The sequence below is a fragment of the Camelus bactrianus genome, chromosome 11 (assembly GCF_048773025.1).
Source record: "Camelus bactrianus isolate YW-2024 breed Bactrian camel chromosome 11, ASM4877302v1, whole genome shotgun sequence".
NCBI lineage: Eukaryota > Metazoa > Chordata > Mammalia > Artiodactyla > Camelidae > Camelus > Camelus bactrianus.
This window is the reverse complement of record NC_133549.1, coordinates 11709050-11721031: the sequence shown is the minus strand read 5'-3', so window position 1 is coordinate 11721031 and position 11982 is coordinate 11709050. Positions and strand designations below refer to the sequence as shown.

Genomic DNA, 11982 nt, shown 5'->3' with positions numbered 1-11982 from the left:
CTACCTCATGGGGTCATTGGGAGAACTAAGTAAGTAAATATATGCTGGTGATTAGCAGTGCCTGGTACATGGTAAATTATTGTTATTTTAATCTCCTTGAGCTTGTAGGCATTTGCCAGAATTCAGTCCTCAGATATCATATGTTGATTTGCACAACGTACAGAAGTCCAACATATGGATGTTCAGCATCCCATAACCAAACTTCCCCAGGATAAGTGAGTTCTTGGGTCAGCAGGCTCTCCCTATAAAATCTGAGGGGCTGCTGCCCAAAATCTAGAGTCGGGGCTGATGGGCACTGCTCCATCTTTCCATCTGACATCTGAGGAGGCCCAGGTGACTGCAGTGTCCATCCAGAGTTGGTCCTTTCAAGAAATCCACAACCTGCCTCGAGGCAGGTTTTGAAATCATATCCCAGCCTTTTGACTGAGAGCACCTTTGCTATGTGGAAAACAATTCCTTTGCAATCATGCTGCACAGAAACAGTAAACTGTCTACTAAATAAAATGTCAAAATTCCTGAAGTGCCTGAGAATGGGTACTGATACCAGACCCAGAACTCATGATTTCATTGATGGATCCAAGACTTAGGGTAAAGAGGTAATGACTATCTTTCAAAGAAGGATTTTTTTATTTTTAAAAAAATTTTTATTTAAGTGTAGTCAGTTTACAATGTTGTGTTAATTTCTGGTGTACAGCATAGTGATTCATTTATACGTATATATATATTTCTTTTCATATTCTTTTTCACCATATGCCATTACAAGTTATTGAGTATAGTTCCCTGTGCTATATAGAAGGACTTTGTTATTTGTCTATTTTATATATGGTAGCTAGTATCTGCAAATCCTGAATTCCCAATTCATCCCTCCCCACCCACTTTCTGCCCTGGTAGCTATAAGTTTTTTCTATGTCAGGGAGTTTGTCTCTGTTTTGTAAATAAGATCATTTGTGTCTTTTTTTTTTTTTTTAAGATTCTACATATAAGTGTTCTCATGGTATTTTTCTTTTCTTTCTCTTTCTTACTTACTTGACTTAGTATTGACAATCTCCGGGTCCATCCATGTTGCTACAAATGGCATTATTTTGGGTTTTTAAGGGCTGCATAATATTCCAATATATATATACCACAACTTCTTTATCCAGTCATCTGTCGATAGACATTTAGGTTGCTTCCATGTCTTGGCCATCGTAAATAGAGATGCTATGAACATTGGGGTGCAGGCATCTGAAAAAAGGATATTTTTGAAAAAAGATAACACACTTTACACCCAAGTGAGACACGAGTGAAGTGGGCAGGGCACAACCATTAAAGGAATAACACAGCAGTTGAAGATAGGACAGAAACTGGTTAAAACTCAAGTAGGCCCAAGATGACGGAAGAGTCAACTCCCAAGACCTTGTGGCCCAAGATGTGGAAAATGTGACTTCCAGTAGAACTTGAGCTTCATTATATGATAACAGGTAATATTAGCATGTTAACTGGCACTCCCATAGACGCCATGATGATTCCGAGGCTGGCCATAAAAGGTCAAAAAGTGGGCAGCGGCCCAATTCCAGGATATCCCTGCCCCTTCCTCAAAATGTTGGAATAGTCCTCCCACTTGTTAGCATATGAAACTACAGAGCCAGTAAAAACTAACCACCCACCACTCCCCCACCCCAGCCGCTGCACCCAAGGCCTGGTGCACCTCTCCCTCTCTCCCTCGCCCCCCCCTCGCCCCCCCCCCGCCTTCTGAGATGGCTGCAGTCTGTCTATGGAATGTGTATCTCTCTGAATACATCTACCTTCACTCTAGTATGGCTCGTTCTTAAATTCTTTCCTGCGAGAAGCCAAGGACCCTCACTCTGTGGGGCACATCCCAGGGACTCACCTGAGACCTGGGACATGGCCATCCTCTTGTGCCCCTCTTTACTGCAACAAAGTTAAAGACAAAGATTATATCACCACCCTGAGCCAACCCCGAAAGGACTCTAAGAACAAAAGCACATAAAAGGATTGGTGCTGCGTGCCAATAGGCAGCCATCACCAGTCTGACTGCTGAAATGGAAAGGGCTGTACAAGGTGGGGGTGTGAGCTGTGGTTCCAGCGAGGGGAGATGCAAAGGGGAAGTGCTGTAGATCGAGGAGGGAGCATCTCCTGCAGAGTCTTCTCTGCAGGGTGGATTTGAGCCCAGGCATTGAAGGAGAAATCTTGGAGATTTTGCTTTGATTTTGAGATCGGCTTTCAGTAACAGTATTTCTTTAATGCTACTGATGACACTCGGGAGGAAATGTTGACTTTTCTCTTCTGTGAAAATTTTTATTTTTATTTATGTTTATGTTTATATTTTACTTATGTTTACATTGAAAGTTTATGTTGGCAACTGGTGTCTTCCTGGGCAATCACTTAAATGACTTCAACTAACTCAGGCACGCCACAGCCTCTCAAGCATGTGTCATGTGTTTATTTGTTCTTTAAAGAAACACTGACTGTTTGCCAAGCCTAGGAATGTAAAAATTCACAAGCTGTATAATCCATACAATGGAATGTGTATATTCCTTAAAGGGGAAGGAAAGTCTGACACATGCTACAGTTAAGAATGAACCTTGAAGACATTATGCTATATGAACTAAGCCAGATATGACGGGAGAAAGAATGTACGATCCCACTTACAGAAAAGGCCAAGTCACAGACACAGAAAGTAGAATAGAGGTTCCGGGGCAGGGTGACTGGCACGGGGGAGGGGAAATGGGGTGTTACTGTGTAATGGGTACAGAGTGTCAGTTTGGATTGATAAGTAAATTCTGGAAATGGACAGTGGGGATGGTTGTACAACATTGTCAATGTACTTAATGTCAATGTACACTTTTGAAAAAGGCCCAAATGGTAAATTTTGCTACGTGTATTTTAACCACAACTTAAAACAATGATTCACAATCTATAGTCCCTGTCTGCTAGGAAGCCACACTCCAGAGGAGGGGAAGATGTGTAGCCTGTAAACTGATCGTTTCTATTCCGTGGTGAAGCTGCTATGACAGAGGAGAGCTCAGGGTGTCTGGAAGCACCTAACCGAGCAGGGAGCACTGGGAGGGGTTCCCAGAGGGCTGATCCCTGAGCCAACTCCTAAGGGATTAGCCAGGCTGAGTGCATCTGCCGAATGCCAGGCCTGAAGGCAAGCAGGAAGACTTTCTCATCAGGAAGGACATGAGGTGTCCAGGAAGGCCTGGTGTTTGAGGAACTTTAAGAAACTTTTTTGCCTGGAGATAGAGATGTGACCGAGGAGGAAGAAGAAGAGCAGTCGGGAACCAGATTACTCAGTCCTTGTGACCCGAGCAAGGGCATTTAAAGCTTAGATGCAAGAATTCCCAGGGGTCCACTGGCATTCTGGATGGCCCCTTTCCTGGCTAACTTCAGTGTGTGGTAAGTATCTATTCACTTCTCTTTCTCACTAGACAAAAACACCTTGAAAGCAGGAACTAGTAAATTAGTAACTTAACTAACCAATTATTGATTTGTTCAACAGCCTGAAAATGACCAAAGTTTCAGGTATAAATATACTCAAAGGGCCAGAAACAAAATATGAAAATCTGATTGAGGATCTTTGCTATTAGCTTGAGAGAAGGAGGAGGAAGCTTCTCAGCCAAACAAAATATTATCACAGAATGCCCATAGGGGACCCCAATAAACCACACCCCCCCAAGATTCACGTCCTTGTACAGTCTCCCACACTGAGCCAGGGCTTGGCCACGAGACTAACTTTGGCCGATGGGCCATTAGCAAGTATATCCCAAGTGGAGGCTTGACAGGCATTATCCCAACAGGGCTTGTCTTCTCAGAATGTTCCTTAGAACCCATCATCCTGCCGTGAGGGAGCCCAAGCAGCCATCCGGGGGGGCCCAAATAGGAAAGAACTAGGCCTCAAGTCAAAAGCCCCAGCTGACCTCCCCGTCAGGAACCAGCACCAGCTGCCAGCCCCGGGTGCGAGGCTTTTGGGGATCTTCTAGCAAATCCATGATTGTGTGAAACAGAAGAGCCTCCTGATCAGCTGGCAGGGTTAGAGAAAGTAATACATTGTTGTTTTAGACCACTAGGTTTTGGGGTGTTTTGTTATCCTCAAATGGATTACCATGGATAACTGAAACAATTCCTTTCATCTTCCTAATCTCATTTTGGCAATTAAACATGAATAGGGGAATTTGTGAGAGAGAGCATACCTTGATGCTTAAAACCTCCAGCCGTGGAATCATACTTAAATGGTAATTCTGCTTTCACTGCTTACATAGCATTGTGGCCTTGGGAAGATTACTTAATCTCTCTAATCTTGCCGGCAAGACATGAGTAACAGCTGTTCCAAGGATCTGTAATGGCCAATAACTGATGAATTATATATAAAATGCTAGCCTGCCTGAACGCGAGTAAGTGCTTAATAAATGTCAACTATTATTATGAAATCAAATATATTGACTGGTACTTTTACACTGAGAACTTTAGAATGGATTCAAAAAGAAACAGGGATAATGTTTAGCAACTGAGAAAAAACAGGTAAGTTTTAGAAGTTCAGAAGGCATTATATGCCCACAACTATCCCTCAGAAACAGACTGAGGCCTGTCAGAGGCCTAAGAGAAACATGACAAATTCTGGCTGTTTAATAGATTCAAGGGAGAGCCCCTACATTGTTAAGCCCTCCAAGTTTATCTGGTCTCTTACCCAGAAGGCTGCATCAGGCAACATGGCCTCAAAGCCAAGAGAGTCACAAGATTTAGCAAACATACTACCTCAAAGGCTGCCAGTTGTTATGTGAAATGACAGTTCTTTAGAAAATTATGCAGATACAAAAGGACAATTAATGTATGATCCCACTTATAGAACAGGCAAATCCATAGGTACGCAAAGCAGAAAAGAGGTCACAGAAAATCAGTTTGGGCTGATGAATAAGTTCTGGAAATTGATAGTGGAGATGGCTGCACAACATTGCCAAGTACTTAATGCCACTGACGTGTACACTTAAAAAAGGGCAAAATGGTAAATTTTGTTATGTGTTTTTTAACCACAATTTAAACTGTTTGACATAGTTATTAACTGACAGAGTCTGAAAAAAGTAAACACACCAGATTATTCAAGGGAACTTACAGCAATAAATCTTATTTCCAACTTCAACTGATACCTCCTAAATTAAGTTCCCTATTATGTAATTTAGTCTCAGTTGACATGCATTCTTACAGAATATAAGAGAAACAAATTGAAACGAAAATACCTCCTGACTTCCTGCTTGGGCTAGTGGTTTACATCAGTTCCAGGAAGACTACAGCATCTGGAAGCTTTTTCAATCCCCTGTGACAGGTCTCTCCAGGGTGGTGATATATTTTCAACTTCCAAAACAGCCTTGAGGCATGAGCCATAGTCACTCTGCTAGGAGTTTGAGGGGAGTCAGCACTTGGTGACAGTGACCTGCTCTCTAGACTTAGAATGGAGGAGGAAAATGAAGACACAAGCAGAAAAACTCTGAACTAAAGCATGCAACGCGTGCCACGGGAGGGCAGCGTGCGCTGGGAGGTCAGAAAACAGAAAGGTGATGCCTCGCTGAGGGACTCATGCAAGAAATGACAACCAACAGAGCATTTGATGGACTGGGATTGGAGGTCAGAACGATATAGATGAGAAAGCTAAGTTCAACACCAGGAAATACAAAGAGAACAGTTCGCTTGTAGTAGAAAGTTTATGTCAGAGCAGAGTGACAATGGTTTTTGAAAAACAGTTGGCCCACCTCAGTGGTCCACACACCTGGCATCCAGATCTTGGTTTCTAATGCCATTCTTCAGTAAAAGGAACTAAGGCTTCTGTTGATTCCAGGACTGAGGCAGGAAACATGCAAGATGAACCCACTGCATCTCATCTTGCCAAAATGTAAGGAAGTGCTAAAAACAAAAACAGAAAACAACCAAAAACCCCCACTAAACTGAAACAAACAAATAACAACAACAAAAACCCATATGACATTGAGAGAGTTATCCCAGAGGCACAGGAGCTAACCGAAAGAGCTCCCAAAGGCCAAAACTAGAACACTCTGAGCAACAGAAGAGAGTGGTATTGGATTATAACCCAAAGTATACAATATATATCAAAGAGTCCATACTGATGGAAATAAATGAATAAATTGAGTGAAAGGGAAGTGTTGATGAATTTGTGTGTAATTAACTCATGAAAAGATAATTTGTCACAAAGTAACAGAGTCCAGTTTCCATGACCAGGTTTTTCAGTTCTTTTGATAGCATCCCAAATTCAGGAATCAGAAATGAAATCTTTTGGAATGTATAATATAAACAAGGTCTCATTTTCATGTAGATTAACACCCAAGTTTTCAGAGATGATACAACGTCATGAAAAGTTGCAAACTATTCCTCCACAGGTTTCAGTAAAACACTTAAAATTCCTAAATTAACTTGCTAATCTCAGGAAAAGAGAAATTTCACAAGGCAAGAATTTTGTTTCTGCAGAAAAATTTTAATGGAAAGGTCTTGCTTGAATTTTGCCTTCTGCAAATGAGCAATATACAGGCAGACCTCAGAGTATGGCAGGTTCAGTCCGAGACCACAGCAATAAAGGGAATATCCCAATGGAGAGTTGGAGAGTCACATGAAGTTTCTGGTTTCCCCGTGCATAGAAATGTTATGTTTACACTATGGTGAAGTCTATTAAGCGTGCAATAGTGTTGTCTTTTTAAAAAGTATATTATCTTAACTAAAAGTACTTTATTGATAAAAAAAAAAAAACTAACCATCATCTGATGACAGTTGCCACAAACCTTCAATCTGTAAAATACACAGTATGTGGGGCCGCGCGGGTCCCGGCGCCTGCAGGGCTGTGGTAAAAGCCGTTTCGGAAATGGCCGCTGCCGCCGCTCGGAGCGGAGGAGGAGAGGCTGTGAGAGGGACGGCCGCGGCCGCGGGAGGGGACCCTCGCTGAGGGGGCGGTAGGGGCCCGCGGGGTCGGGCGACGCGGCTGGCGGGAGGCGTCCCTCCTCTCTACCCTCCCCTCCCTCTGGGGCCGGCTCCCCCCTCGGCCCGTTTCCGCACTTGCGGGTGACCGTCCTCCACGCGGACTCCCAGGGCTGCCTCCGCCTGGCTCCCCGCTCCCTCCCGCCTTCGGCGCGCATCCTGGCCCCGGCCCCGGCCCCACAGGCGCCCCTGTCGCCCGGGGTTCGCCTGTCCGCGCTGCGCGCGCGTCGTGCCTTTCGCGGGGCTTCGGGCCCGCGGCGCCGTCGCGCGCCCGCGTCGGGGCCTCTCCTTTGACCGCGCCTTCCCCTCTCCTCCGTCGCGCGCCCCGCCTCCGTCGCGCGCCCCGCCTCCGTCGCGCGCCCCGCCTCCCTCGTGCGCTCCCCTCCCCGTTACTAGGCGCCCCCACCGGCGCGCGTGCGCAGTCCGCCTCCGGTCGGGCGAGTGCGAAGCAAAGGCTCCAGCGCCGTCACCCCCATCTCCGGGCTTTGCCTCCTCCTCCTCCTCGCCCATTCCAGGACTTCCTGCACCCACTGGGAGCGAGTTCCTTTCCTATCTAGCAGGAACAAGTAGGTCGTCCACCCACAAAAGGCACAAGACATTGTGTTCCTGGTCCCACATCTCATCATGAAGAAGCGGTTATAGTTGCCATCAGGAGCCGTGGGTAGGGGGCTATGTGTCCGGCAGCACCTGAAGCTCTTCGGTGGGGGCGCGCCCCCAAGGCCTTTGGGGGTGCTGTGGCCTCAGAATATGTGCGGCCTCCTCCCCCCCTTCACTGGCGATCCTCCAGTTACATAAGTGGAGTGGGACATAGCATGTAGCGGGCTTCCATAATCCTGGAGCACAGCCAGCTCAAGGCCACCAGTGCCAGATGGGGCACGTTCATCGCATCGCTGTCGTTCCTATCAGTTGTCTCTGAAAGTTTATTTTCTTTTTTAGTTCTGACTGAATCACGCAGACTGAAACTCAGGTGACCTACGTGATGTGGCAATGTTTTTGTGGTTTTTGCACTTAAGATTTAAGGTCACTGTGAGGAGTCTAGAGATTACTCTTACAGAGGAGACCATTTATGCTAAGCGTGAAACCACGGGGGTGAAAGCTTACTCTGGAATATACCTCTATTGCCATTGCTTCTGTTGTGTGTGAAGATTGGTCCCAGCAGAAATGGGCTCCACCACAAAATTGATATTCCTGACCCACGGTCAGGCAGATGTGTGCTTCTGGTTATTTTTCGAGGAACAGGAAAGGCTCTGCAGAGCCATTCACATGTTGTGTCTCTGCTGTGCAGGATCAGTGCCCCAAATTGTGAGATGGCAGGATCAGATTTGGGGTGGTTAGTGCTTATGGAACCAAACCTACTGGCCTGTGTGGCTAAGTGGCTTAGACTTTGTAGGACTCTGACGAGTTTGGTGCATTTTGTTATGCTACAAAAGCGAAACATTCTCAAGCCTTGGTAGTAAAATTCATTGTTAATAAGCAGTTACTCTAGAGGAGAAATTTGGGTTTCACGGCTGGAATTTTCATCTGCATCTCAGTGATTTCAGTTAACGAGATTAAGCATTCCTCTTGGGTCTTTTGAAAATGCTGGATACCTATTTGAAAAAAAAAACAACAACCAAGATCTGGAGTTTTCAGGTCTTTTCCTGAATTTCCACCAGGGAGTTAGGGAAAATAGGCTTATTTATGGGCTTTTTTAGGACTTTGACTTAAAAATCCCAGTCAGGGAGCCTAGGATACATTTGCTTTTATTTTCTTACCATAATCTTTTATACAAGTGAGTATCAGTGGAAATCTTTTAATTGGCTTAGAGCAGTTTGTCGCCAGGCTGCCAGAGTTATCTAAGAGAAGATGAGAATCACAGAAAATGTTTGATATTTGTAGTAACTAGTGTTTTAAGCGCAAGGGGGTAAAGCATAGTCCTAGACTGGAGGGTCCAGGGAGTGTGACGGGACACCTGTTTGTTGTCCCCACAGTCTGCTCTAGTGACATGCATTGCAGACCTGCCTTGTGTGGCCAGGACCTTTCTTGAGTAAAGCATTATTGCCGCTCCAATGGAGGAATCTTGTCCTCACCACCTCTGTACCAGCCCTCTTCAGTCACACTGCCATTGTCACCACTGTCCCCTTACCTCTTTTTGGGCTCCATAAAAATACAGACTCACCAGTTTCTGCTTTGATGTGACATGTGACTCCCCAGAATACATCTTGCTTTTGTAGACCAGCTCTAACAAGATTCCACGGTAGCTGGAATGTTAGGGCTCAGGGAAGAAAAGTCAGAAGAACAGGATCTCCAGGGCCTCAAGGACAAACCTTCAAAGTTTCAAAAGGTGAAGAAAGAAGACAAAGAGGGCAAGCATGGGCTCCTGCAGCCACGGGCCCACCACTCTGCGAGCCAGCAGAGGCAGGCAGAGACCACGGAAGCACTGGGCTCAGCGCCAGCCATCCCGCAAGCTTCTGCCTCCCCCAAACAGCGGCGCTCCTTCATTCGTGACTGGGGACCCATGTACGACAACCGCACTCTGCCTGAAGGTTGGACCTGAAAGCTTAAGCAAAGGGAATCTGGCTGCTCCGCTGGGAAGTATGATGTGTATTTGATCAGTCCTCAGGGAAAAGCCTTTCGCTCCAAAGTGGAGTTGATTATGTACTCCAAAAAGCTCCAGGAACTGACAAAGGTCGGGGACGCCCCAAAGGGAGCGGCACAAGACCCCAAGGCAGCAGCATCAGAGGGCGTGCAGGTGAAAAGGGTCCTGGAGAAGCGTCCCTGGAAGCTGCTAGTCAGGATGCCTTTTTCAAACTTCACCGGAAACAACGCTGAAGGGGGTGGGGCCACCACATCGGCCCAGGTCATGGTCATTAAACACCCTGGCAGGAAGCGAAAAGCCAAGGCCGACCCGCAGGCCATTCCCAAGATGCGGGGCGAGAGCCGGGCAGTGTGGTGGCGGTCTCTACCGCCGAGGCCAAGAAGAAAGCCGTGAAAAAGTCTTCTATCCGGTCCGTGCAGGAGACCGTGCTCCCCATCAAGAAGTGCAAGACCCAGGAGAGGGTCTGCATAGAGGTGAAGGAGGTGGTGAGGCCCCTGCTGGTGTCCACCCTCGGCGAGAAGAGCTGGAAGGGACTGAAGACCTGAAAGAGCCCCGGGTGGTAACGTAAAGAGAGCAGCGCGAAGGGGCGCAGCGGCAGAGCCTCCTCGTCCCTCAAGAAGGAGCACGACCACCACCACCACCACTCAGAGCCCCGGAAGGCGCCCGTGCCGCTCTCCCGCCCCCACCTGAGCCGCAGAGCTCTGGGGACCCCGCCAGCCCCCCTGATCCCCAGGACTTGAGCAGCAACATCTCAAAGAGGAGAAGATGCCAAGAGGAGGCTCTCTGGAGAGCAATGACTGCCCCAAGGAGCCAGCAAACAGCCCGCGGTCGCCACCGCCGCCCGGGCCGCAGGAAAGTGCCAACACCGAGGGGAAGGAGAGCGCAAAGCATTGTTTCCTCCTCCATGCCACGGTCAGAGGAGCCTGTGGACAGCGGGACAGCGGTGGCCGAGAGAGTTCGCTGACTGCACACAAAGCGGATTCCAAAGCAAACCAACAGGAATAATGGCAGCTATTGTCTTTTCTCCTCATGGGTAGGGTTCTGACAAAGCTTCCCGATTAACTGAAATACATTTTTTTTCCAGTAAACACACACACACACACACACACACACACACACACAATCAGCAAAGCACAATAAAGTGAAGCACAATGAAAGGAGGTATGCCCGTACTTTATGTCCTGTTCCTTTCACTAATTTTTAAGGAAATATAGTAGAGTTGAATATCCCCACATTGTTTATCCTGGTGCTATGCTGTATCAAAACAACTGTCTCTTATAAACAACAAGTTCATACTGGGAACTATATTCAACTTCTTGTAATAACTTACAATTAGAAAGAATATGAAAACGAATGTATGTATGTTCCTATATGACAGAAGCATTGTGCTGTACACCAGAAATTCACAAAACATTGTAAACTGACTATACTTCAATAAAAATATTTTTAAACTTTTAGAGTATGAGGATTTTTTTTCTGATATAAATTATTTTTATTATGTGAAAATGTCATAATTCATAATAATTAAAAATAAAAATGCAGCATATAACAAAACAGGCATTTACACTTGTTAAAAGCCACCTGGATTTACAAAACTTTAAAAAAAATTTAGAATGCTTTAAGAACACAAATTAATTTTTGAGAGATATATAAAACATTTATTGCATTTTATCATACATTTAATTTCAAGATCTTCAAAATGATTTTTACTTATTTTTATTAAATGGACTCAGTACATTGTTACTATACATTATAGTAATCACTGGTAGGAAATGAAAAATTTAAAAACACATTATCTCAAACTAGATGAATATTAAAAAATGGCAAAAGTATGAGTTTAGTCTTTAAAAAAATAAATAAATATAAACTTTACAAAAGGAACCAAGAAGATAAACAGGTTTGTTCTTCAAAATCCACCTCAGAATTTACATACTGTCTTCTTGTGTTGCTTTTCCTTACATTTCAGCCACCTATCAAATTCAGGTTGTTAGGAATTCTGTATCTGAAATAGAATGCTTCTTATCCAGTGTAGTAGGTAAGTCTCATGTACAAAACTCCAAAAACTGCATATGACACTGACTTAGAGTAATAAATAATGTGGTTAATGGAAGTTCAATGAGTTAAAAAATGTGAATAAAATGTGATATTCTAAAAGAAAAAACTTTATAAGTAAATAATTATATTAAACTGCCTTAGGCATACTTAGTCATGTTATTTTCAGATACCAGTATATGTCTGTTGTCATACAAGTTGCCAAACTGACTAATTTTAACAAGGTAATTAGAAATCATACTGTTTGTGTTATTTTCATCTTGAGTAAATGTTTGCTTCTAATTAAATGGAACATTATGAATCTATTACTCAAAATATATATCTAAAACTTGTCTAAATGCCAGAAGATAGAATCCTATAGATGCCAGTCTTCAGTG

The 11982-nt window shown here is 44.8% G+C and overlaps 1 pseudogene; it reads left to right on the top strand.

Annotated features, from left to right (window-relative positions):
- Positions 1-8621: 8621 nt before the first annotated feature.
- Positions 8622-10972, top strand: LOC105075136 (methyl-CpG-binding protein 2-like; annotated as a pseudogene).
- Positions 10973-11982: the final 1010 nt, after the last annotated feature.